Source organism: Macaca fascicularis, chromosome 3, assembly GCF_037993035.2.
Source record: "Macaca fascicularis isolate 582-1 chromosome 3, T2T-MFA8v1.1".
Classification (NCBI taxonomy): Eukaryota; Metazoa; Chordata; class Mammalia; order Primates; family Cercopithecidae; genus Macaca; species Macaca fascicularis.
In genome coordinates this window covers 4,339,021-4,361,086 of record NC_088377.1, presented here as the reverse complement: position 1 = coordinate 4,361,086, position 22,066 = coordinate 4,339,021, and the positions used below count along the sequence as shown (strand labels likewise).

Here is a 22,066-nt window from a genome sequence, read left to right as displayed (position 1 = left end):
CGGGGGTTCTGCTGAGTTCTCTGCTCTGGCAAAGCTCCACTTTGACGATCTGAAGTTGTCTGAGGGAGGCGCCGGGTGGCAAATGCCGGTGTCTCCTGGCTTGGCCTTACCTGTGCAGGTAACTCTGCAGACATCCCTGACGATTCGGAGGAGCCGCTGCCGCCACTTGGCAGCCAGGTCAATGCTTTATTTATATGAAGAAAAGTCTAGACACACACAGGTGTCACATCACCAGAGTTACGCAGTGAGACACAGCAGCAGGAATTTGGGGGATTCTGTCTTCCTTCCTCGGGGGCTTTTCCTTCAGAGGTCGTGCAGAGAAAGCTGGGGGTGTGAAGTGAGTCGGCGGGTGCCTCCTGAGCCCTACAGGAAAGCAGGACTCCATGCCCTGGAGTCCAACTGAGGCTCCAGTTTCAGTGCTCCCTTCCCATCTCAAGAACCTTGGCTCAGCTACTTCACTCTGTGCCCCTGTGTTGCTGTGCTAAGAATTAAATGGGATAAGGCAGATTGCCTGGTCAATGAACCACCGTGTTTATTGAGCATCTACTATGTGCCAAGTGCTGGGGTCCAGAGTGAATGGGAATGGGAAGGAAACCACAAATGATAAACAGCAGCAGATGTTGCAGGCTGGGTGGGCCAATCCCGTATGGGGCCTGATGAACAGGTTTTTTTTTTTTTTTTTTTTTTTTTTTCCTGATGATCAGCTTTGTGGGCTTTGTGGGGAAGGAGCCCTTTGTGCAGAACCGGTGGCCAGGAGGATGGCCTGGTGAGAAGCTGCTGAAGGGCCTGGGGACAGCCTCCACCCAGCCAGCAGCATCTGCACAAGCCTGTCCCTGTCTGTTCCTTGGCTTGCCAGGTGCACAGATCAGGACTTGGCACTTCCCCAGCACCAGGTGAAGCCCTCCTCTCGCCCCTCACCCCGTGTCCAGACCCTCAGGTGGGCTGTTGAAGAATGGGAGAGGTGGGAGCCCAGGTCCCCAAACCTAGAGTGCTGAGGTCTTTGCTTCGGAGAGACTGTGTCCTCTAGGAGCTGAAGCTTCGTCTTTCCCCAGAGGGTTTGTCTTTTCCTTTCCTCAGCTTCCCCTACCCTGGGGAACCCTGGCTGCTGCACCTGCTCCTTTCTCTTGCCTATGGAGAAAGGGTTTGCTCAGCTGAGCTGCCCATGGGTCGACAGGGACAATGCACTCAGCACTGGGGAGCTGGTGGGGGTCCCACCTGGTGGTACATCCAGGCTTGGGTTTGCCAATCTTCTGAGTGGGGGAAGAGAGAGGTCTTTGGGACCCCTAGGCCTGGCTGTGGGTGTAGCGAGGAGCCACATCTGTGCGAGACTGAATGCTCCCGAGCCTCTGTGGGTGCCACTGCCCTGGCCCGGCGGCCTCCTCGGGACACTCGCACTCTGCACGGCCTCCCTGGCACCTCTGGCCTGTGGTGTTCTGCTCCTGGCCTTGCTCTGCAGTTGGAACCCGGGTTTGAATGCATCGGCCGCTGCTTGAGTTTGCGGGGCTGTTTCTACTCTAAACCAGGGCAGCGAATGCGCACAGCCCAAAGGGAGGAGCAATGCTAGAAAGTGTTCAAGCGTCCGCAGAAGCTGGCTCCCAGTTCTTAATAGTTTGCCACCCATCGTGGCTACGCCACACCTACGCCTGCCTCCGCCCCATCTATCCCTGCCCCCTTCACCTGCAGGAGCCCAGGGCTCCGTGCCCTGGGCAGCTAGTGGGGCCTGCCCAGGCCTTCTCATGATGCTTTCACCAGCCTGGTCCTGGGACCCAAGGCCAGCGTCTGTGGGCCCCAGAGCTGTCCCTTTTTGGCTCAGGTCCTCCCCGCTGCACTTGGAGTCCAGGTCTCCACACCCTGCTGGAGTGGTCTCTGGTCCTGGCCCAGGGGAATGTCACTCCATGCTGCCTGTTTCTACTGACCCGTCCTGTTCAGGCCCCTCTGCCTTCATTTCTTGCTTTGGTATGAGCATGAGCTGGTGTTTCCCAGCTCCTCAGGGGAGAGGAGAGTACACTGCCCCAACCTTGTCTGGTGTGGTCAGCACGGTGGGGCCTTAAGCCCCACGCGGCTCCTGTGTGCCTTTCCCCTCTCCTGCCCCCTGACGTGGTCAAATGCAAACCTCCTTTCATTTTAGAAGGCATGGCCTGCTCAGCCCACACACGCAGCGCTCTCTCCTGTGGCCACAGCATCTCTGCTCACTGGTGCAGGGCCGCGTCCCCCGGCCGCACTGACCCCTCTCCGGGTTTCTCTACTCCAGCATCACTGTCTACGCCCTTCTTCCCAGGTGGACAGCGGCTCTCCTCGCCATCCTCTCCACTTCCAGCCTATCATCTGTCTGCCTGTTACCTGTTTATAACTTTTGATCTTTAAATTGGTATAAAAATGGTACTGTAAGTTCATTGAACCAAGAAAAGCTGCTGAAGGAAGGGGGTCACTCGCACCCTTTTGGGGTTTCCAGTGTATGAATGGAGGGGGTGGCGGTGGTGGGGGACAGGGACCAATGGAAGTTGCCGGCCTTATTGCTGTCCTGACCCCTGGCTGGGGACGACTCCCCTGTCTCTGCCGGAATTGAAGCCAGGCTGTGAAAAGTAATAAGAACCCTCCGTTTTCGGTTCCTTTGTCAACCAGCAACCAGCCACGAGGTGCCTGACCACCTGAGAGCTACGGCAGGTGCTGTCTCAGAGAGGGCCCTGGAAACTGGGCCCTTCCCAGTTTTAACCCAAGGGCACCGAGAAGTTAGGGAGCTGCCGGCCTCCCCACTCCTTCCCGTTGGTGTGGCCTGAACTCCCCTTTAGCCAGACATTTCCATCGTCCAGAGGCCCAGGAGGGGACAGCTGGAAGCCAGAAGCTCACCTGACGCCATCAGGAATTTCTGTGAATGACCTGGAAACCTCTCAGGCTAAATCGATGCCGCCCAATCCGGGAATCCAGGAGGGCTGGTCCCATGGAGCAGTGGGGACATGGTGCTGAGACGGACAGCTTCGCCTCATCCGCCTTTGCCACTTGCCAGCCGGGAGGCCTGGGCAAAGTCACTTTCTCCCCAGGGAAGTGGAGGCTCGCTGTGCAGGCCACGCTGAGGAATGGGGTGAAGTTTCCAGAGCAGGCCAGGGCACGTGGGGAGGCTCAGGCCTGGTCCTCAGGCCTGGGCACAGCACATCCCCCATGACACTTCTGTCACCCTGGACCCATCAGCCCGGAAGACTCTGCAAGCAGCAGTGGCAGCACCTTCCTGTCACTTGTCTTGTCACTCCCCGAGTCCACTGTGAGCTGGAACCACAGGCAACCATGAAGAGGGAGCCAGAGCCACGGGCCCCAGGAGCCTGGGGTCCCACAGCCTGCACCTTCATCTTCAAGCCAGCCGCTCCGAGCTCAGTGTGGGTGGAGGGGCTGTCTAGCCTCAGAAATGGGCAAAAGACAGCTCTGGTTGTCAGGGAGGTAAATCTAGCGCAGAGGAAGGGCACGCTGTCCCCGTCAGACGCCTCAGATGAACTGACATGCAAATGAGAGATGAAACGGGGACATGCCGGGCTGCTGATCTCAGTGCAGCAACCAGGACACCTTGGGGCACAAGCCGGGCAGGGAGGAGCCAGGGACCGGGCCCCAGAGGGCCAGGATTTCCTGAGAGGCTGGCCCAGCAGCCCGGTCCTGGGCTTGCTTCCCATGGGGTGGTGGGCAACCCTGAACCCTCTCCCACCCAATCACCTGCTTCCCTGGGCACAGGTGACCCAGCAAGCCGCATTCCTGGGAAATTTCAAAAGGTCTTGGGCAAGAAGGGCCCAGAGAGCCCCCAGAGACCAGACGGCACAGCCCGCCAGCTTGGCCTGTCCCAGACAAAGCGTGTCTGCACTCCTTGGCTTTCTCCCCAGACAAACCCACCCTGAGCACAGGATCCCTCCAGCTTCCAGGAGCAGGTGCAGGGCCCGCAGGGACGGCTCACAGAGAAGGCAGTTTGCAAGTCAGTGCCTGGCTTGTGGAGGTTGAGACCAAGGCCAGTTGGGTGCCTGCATTTCCAGGGGTCAAATCTTTTTGAGAAGAAAGTGTTCTAAGAAAGTGCACAGGGTGGGGGATGAAAGACCACGCTCTGGGTACAGTGTACACTGCTCGGGTGACAGTGCACCAGAATCTCAGAAGTTACCACTAAAGAGCTTACCCATGTAACCAGACACCACCTGCTCCCCAAACACTATTGAAAAAAAAAAAAAAAGATTAAAATGGAAAGGAGAAAGAGAGAAAGAAAGAAGGGAAGGAAGGAAGGAAGGAGGGAGGGAGGGAGGGAGGGAAGGAAGGAAGGAAGGAAGGAAGGAAGGAAGGAAGGAAGGAAGGAAGGAAGGAAGGGAGGAAGGAAAGAAGGAAGGAAGGAAGGAAGGGAGAGCATAAGCAAGGGTCCATCTGCAGGAGTTGGAGGAGTGTGTGCCTATATTCCTGGCACCATGGGCACCGTCATGCCGTGGGCACCAGGGATGCCCAGTGCACTCAACTGCCCGGGGTGGCTCCCGACATTTTCAAGCTCAGAAAGAAATATTTTCACTTGAGGGTGCAACTTATTTGTCTTGACCCCATCCCTGACCGCCTGTCTCCCCCTCACCCTGACCACATCTCCCTGAATCCAAAAGCTGGTCACGCAATGGGAGCACTGGCCCAGTACCCCTGAAAACTCGGTCTAGAAACAACTAAAAGAAGAGCCACAATGTTTTATTCCGTTTGCTTTAGACCGTCTGCCTGGTTTTTTTTTTTTTAATTTTAAATTGTGGTAAAATACAGAAACCATAAGCACTCCTTCCCCATCCCCTCCCCCACCCCTGACCTGTGCTGCTCATTCGCTTTCTGTCTCCCTGAACCTGACGAGTGCGGGGACCTCAGAGAAGTGGAGTCAGACAGGATGGCCCTTCTGTGCCTGGCCTCGGTCATTTGGATCGTGTCCTCAGATGCATCCATGTTGTAGCGCGTGTCCGAATTTCCTGCCTTTTTAAGGCTGAGCGAGATTCCATTGTGTGGAGGGGCCACATTTTGTGTTTCCATTTAAAACGGACGAATCGATGAAACTGCCTGATATTTTTAAGCCTCAGTCATTTTCATTCTTAGTTCCTCAGTTTGCAAAGGGCTGGCCTGTTGCGATGGGTTTATTGTTGCGTCTTCTGAAAAACCGAGTTCCCGAAGCCCTCTCCACGTCTTGAGTCATGGCTGTGCTGCTCTGCGAAGCTGTGTGCATGTCCGGTGGTGTAGCCTGTGATGTGTCGAAGCAGAAGGGGAGGGGGCTACCCGGGGAAGACAGATGCGCCAGGTTCCGCGCCACGGAGCTCAGCTCCCAGCCCTGGTGGAAAGCGCAGACGGGGCTGATTTGTCATTTGTTTGCCCTTGAGCCCAGCAGCTGTGTGACCTCCCCAGGGCAAGTCACTCACCCTCTCTGTGCCTCAGTGTCTCTGTCTGTGCAGTGGGGGGAAGTTTTTGGAAGATTAAGTGGGCCAATACGTGTCAAATGCCAGAACACACTGGCACTTGGTAAATGCTATATAAATGTTACCATTTGTATTTATTTGTTTATTATTTATTTATTCATGTCATGCATTTAAGGCAGTCTAATCTCAGTGCCTGGTGGAGAGAGAAACAAGGCCCCACACTCCCAGGTTGTCAAGTGGCCCCTGTGCCTCCCACCATCGTCCCCAGCACGGGCTGTGTCCGGGCATGCATGAAGGGCCAGCTCACCACGCAGCTCTGCTTCCCAGGTTAGCTCCCATCCATGCTCCCCTACCTGTTTCCTCACTGAAGGAAGGGAAGATAGATGCCTTCCATGTCCCCTCCCACTGTTGCAGAGGGATGGAGCTCTATGGTACACACACACATATACATGCACACACCCACCACACATACAGTGCACACACATCACACGCATGCACACAGCATGCACATCACACACAGTGCACACACACATCACGCACATGCATACACCACGCACATCACACACAAGAACACACCACACACCATGCACACACACATCACACACATGTACACACATCACACACAATGCACACACATCACACGCATGCACACACCACGCACATCACACACAAGAACACACACCACACACTATGCACACACATGATACACATGTACACACCCACCATACACACCACACATGCACATACACCACAAACACATCACACATACACACACCAAGCACACACACATTACACACGCACACACCACACACATCACACACAATACACACTACAAACACGCACATCACATATATGCACATGCCATGTACACACACACATGCACACACCATGCACATCACACACATGCACACACCATGCACATCACACACATGCACACACCATGCACATCACACACATGCACACACCACGCACATCACACACAAGAACACACCACACACATCACACACAAGAACACACCACACACATCACACACATGCACACACCCACCACACACATCACAAACCACACAGGCACATCACAAGCACCACACACGCACATCACACACATGCACACACACCACACACACATCACAAACACCACACTCGCACGTCGCACACATGCACACACACCACACACACGCACATCACAAACACCACACTCGCACGTCACACATCTGCACACACACCACACACACGCACATCACAATCACCACACTCGCACGTCACACACATGCACACACGCCACTCACATGCACACACTCACCACACATGCATATCACACAAATACACATATCACACAGATGCACATGCACCACACATGCATATCACACAAATACACCACACACATCACACACATGCACATACACCACACACACGCACAGTAGGAAGATGACAGAGCAGTCAGCAGAGCCCCCGGGGGTTTCAGGTTGAGAGGGGATGAGGCAGGCAGCAACACAGCTCGGAGGGAGGGCAGAAGGCGCCTTCTTTGCGGACTCACAGCGGGGCTCGCCTCCTATGGGTGCCCAAAGGGTGAAGCCCCTGATCTTATTGCCCGATTTGATGAGGTCTGAAGTGACTGAGCTTGGAGGGTATGGGCTGAGCCCACAGCAGACAGGCCTGGCAGTACCCTCCATCTTCCCACCCTCTCCTGTCACCCAGCCCGACTCTTGGGGGCGGGGTGCCACCGTGATGTGCCGTCACCTGCAGTAGCATATCTTCATGCCAGGCTGAGACCAGCACCGTGTGACCAGCCTGCGCCATGTCCCTCAGCCCTGTGTTACACTGCATGCTGAGGCCCCACTGAAGCCTGCCAGGCCCCATCCTATTTATTCCAGGTAGCCGTCTGCCCAGCACCACCCCTCCCAGGCCTTTCCCCAAAGCCCAGGCCTCTCAGCATCCAGGACTCTGGAGTCTCCCAGGTGTTGATGGCCGAGGTCATCAGCTGGATGCCAGGCCACCCAGGATGCTCCAGGTCCTTGCTGGGGTCTGGAGTTTCTGATTCCGCCTCAGTCCCTGTGGTGAGTCCACTGCGTGTCCTCAGACGATGGATCAGGGAGCCCCCAGAGAATGACCCGGGGCCGAGTCGGGTCCAGATGCCAAAGGGGCTTCTGGACGCGTCTCCAGCTCCCACCTGCCCCTCGGAATGCCAGGCTTGGCTTCTGGAAGAGAAAGCTGGAGGTTTAGTGACTCCGGCCAACTGCTGTGAGTCCAAGGCATCAAACTAAAAATAGCAAGGCCGAGAGGGAGTCTTTGTGTTCGGCTCACTGGGCAATGGTGCCTCACCTCGCAGCACGACACAGGACTGATGACACGGGGCACGCTGGTCACAAAGTGCCATTCTCAGCTTGGCACAGGGACATGCCACCTGCAGGTGATGACACATCACAGTGGCACCCACCCCTGACGGTGCCGCTGCATTGAGGAGGAGCCCAGATCCAGGGAGACACTTGCAGTAGATGAGGCAGGAGGCCAGCGCGGGGTTCCGCCTGCCTTCCGGGCTGGCCTCTGCATGGACACAAGGCAGGAAGGGCGTAAAGGTGACCCTGGCCACCAAAGCAGGCCTGGAGCCAACTGGACCAGCGCGAGGTCCCGGTGCCAGCACTCAGAGACGTTTCTTTTCTGGCAGGAAAACCGTGCTTCATTTTCTAATGAAATTCCAAGGCAATCGAAAGGAAAGGAAAGAGGAGGGAAAGGAAGGGAGGGAGGGGGTTCCATTCCCATCCAAATGGAAGCCCCAGGGCTTCTGTAGCCCCCCATCACCAACTCCACTCACCACCTCTTATCTGATGTCTCCTATTTGGGTACACACGGCCGCGTCGGCCTTGCGAGAGCCTCAGGTTCCTCTCCACTTCCGGCTGCCTGCACTGTCACCACATCCTGCCACTGACCTCTGTTCGTCCCCTACTGGTCACTGCTGCGAGTCGAATTGTGTCTCCCAAAAAAATGGATTCCTGTCCTAACCTCTGGTACCTGGAACGTCCTGTTGGAAATAGGGTCTTTGCAGACATAGTCACATCAAGACAGGTCGAACTGCATTGGGGTGGGTCTCAAGCCCATGTGCCTGCCATCCTTCTAAGGAGAGGGAAATGTGGACACTCATTTGTCCACAGAAATGAGAACGGAAGACGTGGAGACAGAATCAGGCCATGTAAAGACAGAGTCAGAGACCAAAGTGATGTGTGTACAAGCCAGGCACTGCGGGCAGCCCCTAGAAGCTGAGAGAGGCAAGGCTCCTCCCTGGGGTCCTGGGAAGGAGCCAGCCCCACCCACGCCTCGAGCTCAGGCTTCAGGCCTCCAGAACCATGAGAGATAAACCTCTGTGGTTTGATGTCACTCAGTTTGTGGTCTTTGTTATAGCAGCCCCAGGACACTCAGGGAGTCGCCTTGTCGACCCTCATTCTGGCCCTCTGAGGGACTGATTGGCTCTTAGAAGACCCTTCAACCTGCCCTCTGTTCCTCCTCCCCCACCCAGCGACCCCTGGCTACACCCTGCCCAAGGGAGCTCATCAACGCCCACAGGGACCCTGTGATCCTGTCACCTGGGATCCCACAGGCCAGCAGTGTCGGGACCTGGACAAGTGGCTCCAGCCTTGGTAGCCACCCCCGACCTTGCTCTGCTCCAACAGCTCCCGGCCTTCCCTGCCCCTGCCGGCCCTCGATGAATGTCCCCTCTGCTAGGAAGCCCGGTGTATCGCGTGCAGGTGCCTCTCTGCACTGTAATAACTCCTCACCAGGCACCCCTGGAGCCCGGGATCAAGTCACTCACCTTCCAACTCTGCCCCTGCCCAGAGTAACAGTAACAGTTGTTGAATAATGAACTGGATGCATGCAGCTCACCCGTGAGAGGACGTTGCTCGGCTGGGCCAGGGATGAAGCTTCTCCCGCGTCGCTCCGCAGTCTATGCCTCAAGCTCCTGATGCTGCCCTGGGCACCTCTGCTCAGGGAGGCCCCGCAGTAGTCAGTTGGGGAGGCGGTATGAAAGGTGAGAAGGGAGTCCTAAGCACAGGAAATGCTGCCGTCCTGGGGCCCTGTAGAACAGGCTCACCTTCCCCAAGGGCCTTCTGGCCCTGACATCTAAAAAGATGTTTTTTATCAAAGCGGAAAGCAGCCCTGAGGTGGGGGCGTGGCCATCAGGAAGTGGGTGTGGTCATAGCTGAGGGCGTGGTCATCTGCTCAGTGGGCGTGGTCATCAAGAAAGGGCGTGGCTGCAGCAGGAAGGGCGTGGCCATCAGCTCCAGAAGGCCTTTCTTGCTGTCCTTGGACTTGGGTTCTCCTTGTCCAGGAGGATCTCAGCTGGAGCTGCCAGTGGCAGGGCTGGCACCAAAGCACTTCTGAAGTCTCCCCGCCTCCCAAGTGTGAGGCTACGGGGAAGGAGGGAGGGCAGCTGGCTTGTTTCTGGATGAGCCCATCTGACTCAGCAGCTGGGACCCAGCAGGAGTGCAGAGCAGGTCCCGAAGGTGCTGAGGACCCACCCGCAGCTCCGTCTCTGCTTTGTGAGGGCTGCACTCCCCCATGTGCATCCGGCGTCACAAAGGACCACAGGCCCGGCGGCCTCCACAGCAGACACCAAGGCCCTCGCGGTCTGAAGGCCGAGTTCCCAGGTCAGGCTGCAGCAGGGCTGGTTCCTGAGGCCTCTCCTGGGCTGGCGCCTCCTCCCCATGTCCATGCAGGGCCGAGCCTCTGCGTGTCTGTGTCCTCAGCTCCTCTTTTTACAAGGACATCTCGTTTGAAAGGCCTGGTCTCCAAATAAGGTCATATTGTGAAGTGCTGGGGGTCAGGACTACAACATGAATTTTGAGGGGAGACAGTTCAGTCCATAGCACCCCCTTTGGGAAGTGGGAATGTCCATCACCCTTCCCCATCTTCTGGCCTTTGGAACCCTAATGTGGGAAAGCAGGAGGGACCCAGAACGACGTTGGGTCACCAAGGAGAGCATCGCAGCCCAGAAGGTTGAAAGGCGGCACCAAGGTCTTCCACCTGGTGACGACCAGCTCGCCCTCCTGGGCTCCAGGCTGTCCCCACTCCCCCGCCACCCCCAGGATGTTGAGGCGCCTGCTCCCATCTGCCCATTCACTCCCTGTACACGGATTTTGCTTCTTTGTCCTCCAGCCAGGGGTGAAGGGCCTTCCTGGCGAAACAGCAAACAACCCCAGCATGCTTTGCAGCCTGACCAACCACATGACCGGTTGGAGGTGGTTGGTTGGAGATCACAATGAGGAAGTTGGATGACAGGTCCCTGAAACTTCTAGCAGCCCATAAGCCTATCCATTCAGACACCAAATCCATAGAAAACAGAGAGACAATATACTGATTTTCAAAAGGGAGACATACCCCAGCAAGTGCAGACCAGGGAGGAGGTTGCTGATGTGGCCACAGTTCTTAAACTACTTCATGGATGGGGCACAGTTTTTTTTAAAGGGGGATTTAGAATTCTATTTGGCAGGTGGCATGAAAAAGAGTTTTGAATAGAAACACGCCGCTCCCTCCCAGTTGCCTGCCCGGTATGTTTGTTTTGTTCTCTTGAAACAAAGGAAGAGAGTGGTGAGGATGGAGGGAAAATGAACCAGGAAGAATGAAAACGCTCGGCCTGCTTCTCAGATGGTCTCAGGCTGCCTCCGCTCATGGTAGTCGCAGGTTTTTGGGTTTTATGCAAGTTGGGATCACAACAGGCATCTTGCAAGAACCAGACATTACCTTTATTCTAACAGCCTTGCTGGGCCTTCTTGAAAGGGTGGCAGGCACCCCTTCCCTAGAACCCTGTGGCAAGTGCCCTCCTCCAGACCCTCTGTTGTTTGGTCAGGACCCCTGCAGTCCTGACTGGGACTACCTTGGCCCTTCTCAAGGGAACCAGCACAGGACATGTGTTTCTGCACGATGAACCGCCCTTTCCCCACTGCAGTTCTAGTGGAATCTCCCCTCCCTTATCCCGTTCCCACTTGGAAATGATGATGATGGAATGGACGATGCCGGCTTAAGACATCCAAGTTCTCAGGGTCGAAGTTGGGGAGAGGGATGCACAAAAAGGATTCCACTCTCGTCTGCCTTCCCCTGCCTCCTGGCTGGGCTCTCCCTTTCCCATGGTTTCCTCTATATCTTTTCACCCATGCCCAGCCACACCATTCTCACATACTGCCTTGACACTGGGCTCAAAGGGGCTGCGTGCTGAGAGAAGGTCCTCTCTCCCAGTGATCCTCCAGAGGGGCTGCCGCCTGGGTCCCCCGAGCACCTCCTACCCCACCCTCCCCATTCCTGCCATGCCCAGGGTCCAGGGTGCCCGGATTCCAGGGAAGGGTCACGTTAGCTGTCACTCGGAGTCCTGATACGGTAGAAACAGACCGAGGCCCTGGGAGAAGTGAGCATGAATTATTAAGACAAGGGTGAGGCCCCAGAGAGGGGGTGGCGGAAGGGTCATGTTCATGCAGCCAGAGTTGCCTCTTGCTTGAACCGGGTGTCCAGGAGTCAAGCAGATTGCAACCGGCGAGAGGCCTTCAGAAATGCCCCGTGAGAGTCCTGTGCCCAGAGCTCCATCTCAGCACACTTCTTGTTCTTCTGGTTCGTCGATTTTTGCATTTTCAGTCCCCTGTGATCCATTATTTATAACGGTGGAGATTGGCCTCAGACACTAGCAGTGAGGAAAACAAAAGTGAAGCTACCCAGAAAACTGACAAGAGTGATGAGCAGAGCCACCATGACAAATGGACTCTGCGCGGAGGCCCGGAATCCGTGCAGATGCCGGCGCAGGGGAAATGGGCGCTGAAATCTCACCGTGCGGCCAGGCAGCTCTGAGTGTGAATGGGAGGGCTGTTCAGACGGTCTGGATAGCCGTGTCCTGTGCATGAACATCCTCCATCGGCAGAGGAATTCCCCATGGATTATCAGAGCCGCTCCCGCCACCCTCCCACCTCCCGCGCGGGTCACATCAACTCCCTCTGCAGCCTCTGGCCAGCTGCTGAGCCCTCACTGTCTCCCCTCATTAATGTCTCCTTCACCATCCCCTCCTAAAGTGTCCTCCCAATCACATACACACGCTGAGGCTCACCCGGCATCAAGGACTCCCACTGCCTGCGAAAAAGATTCCACCCCTCTTAGAACAGAGGCCAGGGCCGCTGTAGCAAATGGCCATAAATGCCACAGCTTGAAACAACAGAGAGGGATTATCTCACAGTTCGGGAGGATGGAGTCCAAAATCTGAATCGCTGGGCTGAAATCCAGGTGTGGGCAGGGCCCCGCTCCCTCTAGAGGCTCCCGGGGAGATTCCCTGCCTTGCCTCCTCCAGTGCTGGTGGCTGCCCGCAGTTTGGGAGTTGCAGCCGCATGACACCACCTTTCTGTGTGTTGTGGACGTCCCTGCCTCCCCTGCCTGTGGGGGCTTAGGTATCTCTCCACTTCCCACTGAGTTTCTCTCCACATTTGAATTGGATTAACTCATGCCATGTTAGACAAATGTGCCTCTCAAATCCTTCCACTTAACAGACATTTGTTGAAGGTTCCTGTGTGCCGGGCCCCAGAGAAGGGACGTTAGTTAAGCGATGAATCTTGGGAGGCCGTGGCATGCTTCAGAGACTTGGCGTCAGAATGATGACCTGCACCCCACTTGGCGGCTCATCTGGGGCCCTGGAATCAGCAGACCGAGGTTGGAACCCAGCAATGGCACATGCTGCCTGTACGTTCTCGGGCCTCAGTTTCCACATGTGACATGGGACTAGGATCTGCCCAGCAGATGTAAGTGCTCGCCACATCCCAGATAGCTGAGTGTCTCATAGAGGCTCCTGGTATCCTCTCCCTGCTGCTGCTCAGCACGGAATGAAGAGGTTCAGGAACTTGCCCACAGTCACGGATAACGAGGGACAGAGCTGGAACCGAGCCTGGGAGCCTGCACACACAGCCCAGTGTGACCGTGCCTTCCAGGGAGAGGCTGGCCCTGGCCCCAGGTGGGCACGCCAGCATCACCTTGAAGATGTGCTTTAAGGATCCAAGATAATGTGGGTGCTTCAACAGATGCATGGCAATAAAAGGAAAGGACCATGTATCACATTCATGCACACACACACACACTCGCACACACAGACACACTCATTCACACTCACACACACAGACACACTCACACAGACACACACATTCACACTCAGACACACTCACACATTCACACTCACACACACATATACACTCACACACAGATGCACTCACACAGACACACTCACACATTCACACTCACACACACATATACACTCACACAGACACACACATTCACACTCACACATTCACACTCACACACATACACACATTCACACAAGCACACACACACTTAGACACACACATTCACACATACACTTACCTTCACACATACACACACATTCACACCCCCACACACATACACTTACACATTCACACACATTCACACCCAAACACACTCACACATACAATTACACGTTCACACCCTCACATATACTTACACATTCACACCCACACACTCTCACACATATTCACACACATTAACACACACACATTCACACATACACTTATACATGTTCACACACTTACATTCACACACACTCTCACACACATACACTTACATTCACACACATATACATTCACACACATTCACACCTACACACATTCACACACACACTTATTCACACACACATTCACAAACACAATCACATATACACTTACATTTACACCCATACACTTACACATTCTCACACATAGACTTACACAGTTTTGCACACACACATACATTCAACACACACATTCACACACACATTCACACACATACACACACATTCACATATACTTACATTCACACACACATTCACACAATTCACACTCACACATACACACTTTTGCACATAGACATACATTCACACATATACACACATTCACACACACATACACTTGCACACATACACAGGCACTCACACACTAACACATACAGTCACACATGCTCTCACACATTCATACCACATACACACACATGCACTCACACACATTCACACACACTATCACATTCACACACTCACACACTTATACTATCACATTCACACCTTATACACTCATGCACATTCACACACATGCTCTCACACATTCACACGTACACACATTCACACACATACACTCACATTCATATGCACATACACTCTGACACACACATATACACATGCACTCACACATACACTCACACATATTCACACAGACACACACAGATGCATTCGTTTTCAAGTCAAGATCCTAGCACAGCCCACACCCTGCATTTGCTTGGTGTCTCCTGAGGTCTTTTTCTAGTTATACTTCCCATCCCTTTTCTTGCCATGTATTCCTGAACACATGTTATCTTTGATCCTTAAACCATGACTTAGAGATACAGATGTATGACAAGCTGAGAGATGATGTGAGACTGTTGTTAATTTTTTCTCCGTGTATTAATTACATTGTGGTTCTCTTAACCACAAAGGAAGTGTTCTACTCCAGAGAACCGCGCGGAAACGGTGCGGACAGACTAGCATGACACCTGAGAGGAGCTTCAGGATAACTCCTGTGCTGGGGAGGTTGGGGTCCCGTTCAAGCGGGAGGGGAGGCGTGGGGACAGGTGTTAAAGCTGTGGGTGTGCAGCTGAGGCTTCAGGACATTTTCCTCCAGTTCTTGTGTACGTCTGAGCATTTCCATAACAGAGAGGCGGGGTTTTTGTTTTGTTTTGTTTTGTTGTTTTTTAAATAACGTCTTAAATGCCTCTGGCACTTGGGAATCCATGGTAATTTCTGTTGTTGTATATTCTTTTTCAAATGCAATGCCCTGAAAAATATCTCCTAAACTGGAAAAGGAAATAAGGCTGAATACAGATTTTATTTTAGCAAATAGAGAAGCAGTGATTGTCTGGCGGTTAACTGTAATCCATTCTGAGTGTGGCATTATTAAGTATTCTAAAAACAAAAGACCAAACAAAATGAACAATATGTCCAAATGTATATATATAATTTGTAATTAGAGGTAAATTGCAGGTGAATTGCAGATATACACAGATGGATGGATGGATAGATGATTGATAGATTGATTGACAGATGATTTGTAGATAACTTGCAATGTTTCTTCAGTGAACGCATATTTATTTCTTGGGTAAAAAGAAAAAACAATAGAATGTAGAATTTGGGGCTTGGCCTCTTTTAGCTGGTTTTTAAAATATTAAACACTTGTAATTATCAAGCGCTGAAAAAGGCAATAGAAAATTCACCTTTTAACTCCCTCAAAGATAGGAATTTGCGAATCTGCTAGTGGGTTGGGTTTGGCTGGTCCTGCGGGCCGGTTTGGTCTGTTCCCTCCCCTAGAGAGATCTCCAAGCCTGGCTGAGATGTGCTTGTTTGTCTTGAGGGCAGACAAAGCCTAGCAAAATCTTACAGAAGCCGATATAAAAGCTTAATAGCTTATAAAAGCTCTAAAAATGATTCACAATCTAGGATAGAGAAAATAAAAGGAATTTGAATTGGTTTATTTTCCTTTGGGGGAGGCTAAATCAATATTTATTCTGGGTATGCACTCAGAAATATCAGTAATTTGAGAACAAGGCAAACAGACGCTGCACGTCCCGTTATGGCCGTGAGCCCACCTCACCTTGGTTCAGACCACGGCTGAAGGTCTGACTTAGGTGCATGCACTCCTGGAGCTGAGGGCCTGGAGCGAGGCCAGGCCGGGCTCTTCTCTCTCTTGTCTGTCCTCGTCTGTGGGAATGAAGATGAACAGCGCTCAGGAGGTCCTTTGGAGGACCCAGAGTCCCTGGACTTTTAGGGTGCTTGGCTCTGGTTCCAGCCCGAGTGTGGTCTCTGTCCCTGTTGGTGGCTGTGGTTATGGCATGAGCATCATTAGTCACATAACATAAAACCACGGAACGCAGAATTTTGCCCACCCCGGTGCACACAGGAGCAAGCTTGGGCACCAGCACCCCCTGAACGCATGCCAAAGGGCAGGTCCAGCTCAGTGCTGGGGTGTGGAGGATCCCACCTGGGGCCTGCCTGCAAAGATGTCCCCTTCCCAAGATGCCCTGCTGTGTTTAGAAAACGAGAAAACTGGCCTAAACCACAGTGAGGTCAAATGGATTGTTTAACCTGTCGAGTTTGGTTTTTTTGTTCATCCGACGTGGTTGATCTTATTAACGCGCACGTATTTGTATTGATGTGGCTTCCAGCTTCCATCACACTGTGGATACAGTTGGATGTGGCTGCTAATCAATGCAGGGCTCAGTAGGTCAGTGAGAGCAATCAGAGCCTGCTGTGTGGTGGCATCCCCGAGTTAAGACAGGCTTTTGTCCCATACTCTGTTGAAACACCCAGAAATGCTGACATGTTGAAGTTAAGGCCACGTGCCTTGGTGCTACTTGCTTGCGAAATAGCCTTTGAAGGGAAAAGGAGGAGGAGGAGGATCCATGAGTTTCAAGGGTCCCCTCCTGTAATCACGGCTGCCACTTAACTGAGTAAGTAATGTGTAGCAGGCCCTCTATCTGCATGACGAATCCTCCTAACATTCCCGTGGGTGAAGTAGGATTTGTCTCGCTTTGCAGCCAAAGAATCAGAGCCTCAGAGAAGTTAAGAACTCTTCCCTGGGTCAAGCTGGTAGGAGGAGGGACTGGAGCTGAACTCACATCTCTACCTCCTCTCTTCCTACTCCTCTGCCTTTCTTGCACCTAGAGCAGTGTACAACATCAACAACTGACCAGGGCGATCCTGGAGATAAGAGACAGCTAAATGGCACTGGCCCAGCCAACCCCAGGCCTGCCCAGGTGCAACAGAGCCAGCTAGGAGCACTGGGTAGCAGAAGTCAGTCTGCTGCTTGACTGTTCTCACCTCCAGGCCCACAGCCTCCTCCACCCTGATGGTCTATGAGTCGAGTGCAGCCCTTTGCACAATTTTAGCAACTGAACCCTTTTCCTCACAAAATTGTAACACCATGCTAACATATGAAGCATATATGAACACTTGAGCAAACCATAATACTTTCCATTATTTCATAAATTTGCATTTGTGGCACCAAGAAGATAATTAATGGGAACCAAGAGGGTTCTTGTGTAAGTTCTGCATTTGGATTTGGGGGTTCGAGGTGACAGCTATAGGCTCACATTAGTGTCTGCATCACTTTGCTTCAGTTTGTCATGGTGGCCCCCAAATCCAGAACCACCCTCCTTGCTGTGTGAGGAGGGTCCTGCCTGCACCGCTCGGCAGACGTGGGCCAGCCCGGATGGCTGGGCAGTGCTGCTCTGCGCCTCGCCGGCCTGCAGGACATCTGCAAAACACTCAGGTCTCAGGACAGCGGTCATGAACGGCCTCACGGACACTGAGTGGACCTGACCCCAAAGAGAATGCGTCGTCCTTGAACGTGTTGATATTTAGGTTATTACACAATGAGTGTGTTGCTTTGCAATTCGTGTCTAAAAGAGTTAGAGCAGAGGTACTTATAGAAACGAAGAAATGAAATCTGAATCCATGCTGACAGATTCCCCCTCCCTAAACCTTGCTCAAGGCAACACAGGCGACCAGGAGCAAGTCCCAGCTGGCCTCCTGCTGGTGTGGTCTGAGTGGTTCAAGCGGGGCCCCTGCCCAGGCTCACTGGACTCTCCTGGAGCCCGCAGACACCATACCCTTCCTCATCACTGAAAACTCCATTTCCACAGTGTAGGAGATGCATGGATCTGAGGGCCAGTAGGAAGTGCTGGATCTTTAGATTTTTTTTTTTTTTTTTTTTGAGACAGGGTCTCCATCTGTGGTCCAGGCTGGGGTACAGTGGTGGGAGAAATTCTTTCACACTCCGCCGAGTCCTGGCCCTTGGAGAGTGAGGCCTGGCTACAAGGCTTCTTCTCAGGACTCCGTGTGACTCTCAGGATGGAAGAACAGGGTGGGGGCTGCTCCTCTCCTCCCTCCCTCCAGCCCCTGGCCTTTGTAAAATGGCTCCGCCTACGCCCCTGTGGTCAGTGCAGAGCCATGGAGGCCTCTCCCCTTCCCTTCCCAGGAGGGGCCCCGCCTTGTCCTCTGCTCCGGATTCTGTTCGTCCTCCCCCAGGTCCTCTCTGCTGCCTCCCACTGCCCCATTTCCTCCAGGAACCTCCCTCTCCTGCACCAGCCCCTCTCCTACCCCGCAGACACGCACTCTTTACATTCGGATTTCTGTCCTCTGTTAACTGGCGTTTAATTTTCTCAGCTGCTTGGCTTAATGCCAAAGAGTGTTCTTCCAAATAGAAATGGTGAAGACCTTTTTTCTCCCTCGAGAATTTTATGTAAACGCCGTGCAGCATGCTCGTAGGCTGATTCTGTTATCATTTTCTAAGCTCAGCTTCCAGAGCTAGAGAACTTTTTTATTGGTTATAAAAACCCCACATAATCAGTGCAGAAATTTTGAAAAATGCAGAACAGTATCAGGGAGAAAATAATTCATCCCCCACTGCAGAGAAAACTGCTGTTAACCCCGAAGCACCACAGTTGCTGGTGTTCTCATGCAAGTGTGCATTTAGGAGTGTGTGTGTGTGTGGCTTTCTTCTACACAATTTTGCATCCTGATCATTTTCACTCAGCATTACATCAGCAGCAGTTTCCAATATAGCATTAAATTGTCTTCAAAAACATGATTCTAAAGCCGCTATAAAAGTTCCATCATGGAGGCTCACTAAAATGTAATCACTTCATTGTTTATGAGATACTCAGCTTCATTCCATTTCTCCGCAGCGAATAATCCAGAGGAACATGCTCAGTGCGCGTCTTTGCTTGCAGCAGGGCAGTGCAGAGCACTGGTTTGGGTATAAATCCGGGGGTGCTATGGAGATTAGATGACCTCGTTCGTGGAAAGCACCAGAATGGCGCCTGGCACTTAATAAATGCTCTTATTTTTATGTTTATCTTCATTATGTCCCTAAGAGCCATTCCTGGAAATGAGACTCTGGGTCAAAGGGCACAAATAAACCACCAACCTGCTTTCTGACAGCGCTGTGCCCGAACGGCGCCAGCCTCACCGCCTCTGGGTTCGCGCCGCTGCTTCATCTCAGATACTCTCTTGAAGATAAGAGGAGAGTCCCATGCAGCCGTAAGAAAGACAATGGAGAGATCTGTGTACCTCCACCCAGTCTCCCCCACCGGGAATGTCGTGCAAAATTATGGCCCAGTCTTACAACCAGGGTATTGACAGTGAACAAGCCCCCATCTGATCCAGATCCCCCAGCTGTACTTGCTGATGTAGGTTAGATATTTGTCCCCGCCAAATCTCATGTTGAACTGGTATCCTCAGTGTTGGAGTGGGGCCTGGTGGGAGGTGACTGGATCGTGGGGTAGGTTTCTCACAAATGGCTTAGTGCCACCCCCTTGGTGCTACCCTTGATATAGTGAGTGAATTCCTGCAAGATCTGGTTGTTCATGTGTGAGGGTGGAAGGCATCTCCTCTCTCAACACACACGGGTGTGCACGCCTCCCTTCATCACGTGATATGCCTGCTCCTGCTTCGCCTTCCACCCTGAGTGAAAGCCCCCTGAGGCCTCCCCAGAAGCCCAGTGATGTCAGTGCCATGCTTATACAGCCTGCAGAACTGTGAGCCAATTAGAAATTGGCCTTATAAATGACCCAGTGTCGGATAGTTCTTTATAGCAATGCAAGAACAGCCTAATGCACTTGTACTCACTTGAGCATGTGTACTTAGTTCTGCACAATGTTCTTGCCTGTGTAGACTCTTAAATCCACAACCACAGTCACAGTCTAGAACATTCCATCACCGCAAGGCTCCCTCTTATAACCACATCCCCTACCTGTACCCATTTCCAACACCCCATCCCTAACTCAATTTCCAGCACCCTGTCCTGGTGAACATGAATCTGTTCTCTCTCTCTTCAATTCTGTCATTTCAAGAATATTATATAAATGGGATTACACAGTATGTAACCTCTTGAGATTGGCTTTTTTCAACTGGCATCATTCCCTTGAGATCCATCCAAGTGGCTGTGTGCACCTTTTCCTGGCTGAGCCGCGTTCCATGTTGTGGGCAGACCCCAGTTTAGCACTGGCCCATTGGAGTGCGTCTGGCTTGTCTTCAGTTCGGGGCAGTGTGACACCTTCTCATGGGTGTTAGTGTGATTGTCACTGGTATTTGCCTTCCATGTCTTGGAGGCCAATGCGGCTGCTCTTAGAAATCAGTACCCCTTATTTTGATTCGGTAGGAGATTGCTGATGTCAGTTTGACATTTGTAATTAATAAGCATCATCATGAAGTTACAAGAGTAAATAAAAATACGAGGCAGGGTGAGATGTAAGATGCTTGGGAGGCTGAGATCAGCAGCCGTGTGAATACAGCAGGGCGGGCACCAGCAGTGGGCTCCACGCGGCCTGGCGTCCAGTCTCATTAACCAGCTGCCCTTGGGGAGGAGCAGAGCCTGCTCTTCCCTCCTGGGGAAGGGCAGTGTGATGGAAAGACGGGCTGCCCGTCTCTCCTGCAGGGGCTCAGCGTCGTGCTGTGTGCATGCCTGGGCTCTCATCTTCAGCCCTAGCCACTTAAAACCACTTGGGGGGAAAGCTTGTAGAATAACTATAATGAGGACAATTTCGCTCCAGATCCATTATTCCAAGTTCAAAGAAGCTCTGTAAAAATTGTTGCTAAGGCAATTGAATAAAGAATTTCAGCCAATGTAAGCGGTAACAGCAAGACAATGAACATAATTGCACGTTTTACAACAACCGGTCTCAAAGTACGACTTCCCTGACATAGATATGTTTTTAACGATTTTGGAAGGTAACACAGACCTTTCAGGGATTTGGAGAGGCAACTAATGCCATCCTGGTTTACCAGCTTTGTGGGGTCGTCTCCCTGGTGAAAAAGACTACAACCAGTCACAGAGAGGGTGCTGTCTTAGGAAGGCACCTCCAGCTGTCCCCGTGACCCGGCCCCTAAGCGTTTCACACCAATACTGTTCTTTTTTTGACGGTGCTGCTGCTTTTCTTTCCCCAGCCTATCATGCTCAACTCAAACCTCAGTTGCCATCCAGTTATATTTTTTTTTTCTTTTCTTGAGATGGAGTCTTGCTCTGTTGTCCAGGCTGGAGTGTAGTGGCACGATCTTGGCTGACTGCAACCTCTATATCCCGGGTTCAAGTGATTCTCCTGCCTCAGCCTCCTGAGGAACTGGGACTACAGGCGCATGCCACTGTGCCCGGCTAATTTTTGTATTTTTAGTAGAGATGGGATTTCGCCACGCTGGCCAGGCTGGTCTCGAACTCCTAACCTTGGGTGATCCACCCACCTCGGTCTCCCAAAGTGCTAGGGTTACAGGTGTGAGCCACAGAGCCTGGCCTAGTTATCTTGTTTGTCCAGGAATTGGAGCATTTCTAGGTAGCACCACAAATGTCTGTGCAAGAAACCCACAATTTCCAGTGGTCATTGACTTTGTGCCAATCCAAACTAGAGTCTGACAAACCCAGCAAGAAATGTTCACGGCAGCTGCAAGGAAGCGCCTCAAACAGAAATAGAAAAATGAACCCGGGTCTGCTCTTCCCTTCCGGGTGTGGAATTGATGGAAGCCAACTCAACACAGAACCCTGGGGGCGTGAGGGTCTTGGCGGGATCTCTGCCGGCTGCAGATCTCTGCTCTGTTATTACCAGCCCTTCTGCCTGGCTCCTAATTGCTCCGAAGAG

At 52.7% G+C, this 22,066-nt stretch overlaps 1 protein-coding gene and 1 long non-coding RNA gene across 7 annotated transcripts in view; one reads left to right on the top strand and one right to left on the bottom strand.

Annotated features, from left to right (window-relative positions):
* The window catches only part of PDE9A (phosphodiesterase 9A), a 118,164-nt gene that overhangs the window by 2,826 nt on the left and 93,272 nt on the right, over positions 1-22,066 (top strand). The gene's annotated exons all lie outside the window — the stretch shown is intronic.
* Positions 4,672-9,504, bottom strand: LOC141409791 (uncharacterized). Of its 2 annotated transcripts, none has more exons than XR_012431966.1 (5): positions 9,266-9,504; positions 8,202-8,408; positions 7,712-8,073; positions 6,660-7,587; positions 4,672-6,603 (listed from the first exon to the last, which is right to left on the bottom strand). It is a non-coding gene; the product is annotated as an uncharacterized lncRNA (long non-coding RNA). The 2 variants fall into 2 exon arrangements; XR_012431967.1 differs by having other exon boundaries at positions 7,712-8,047.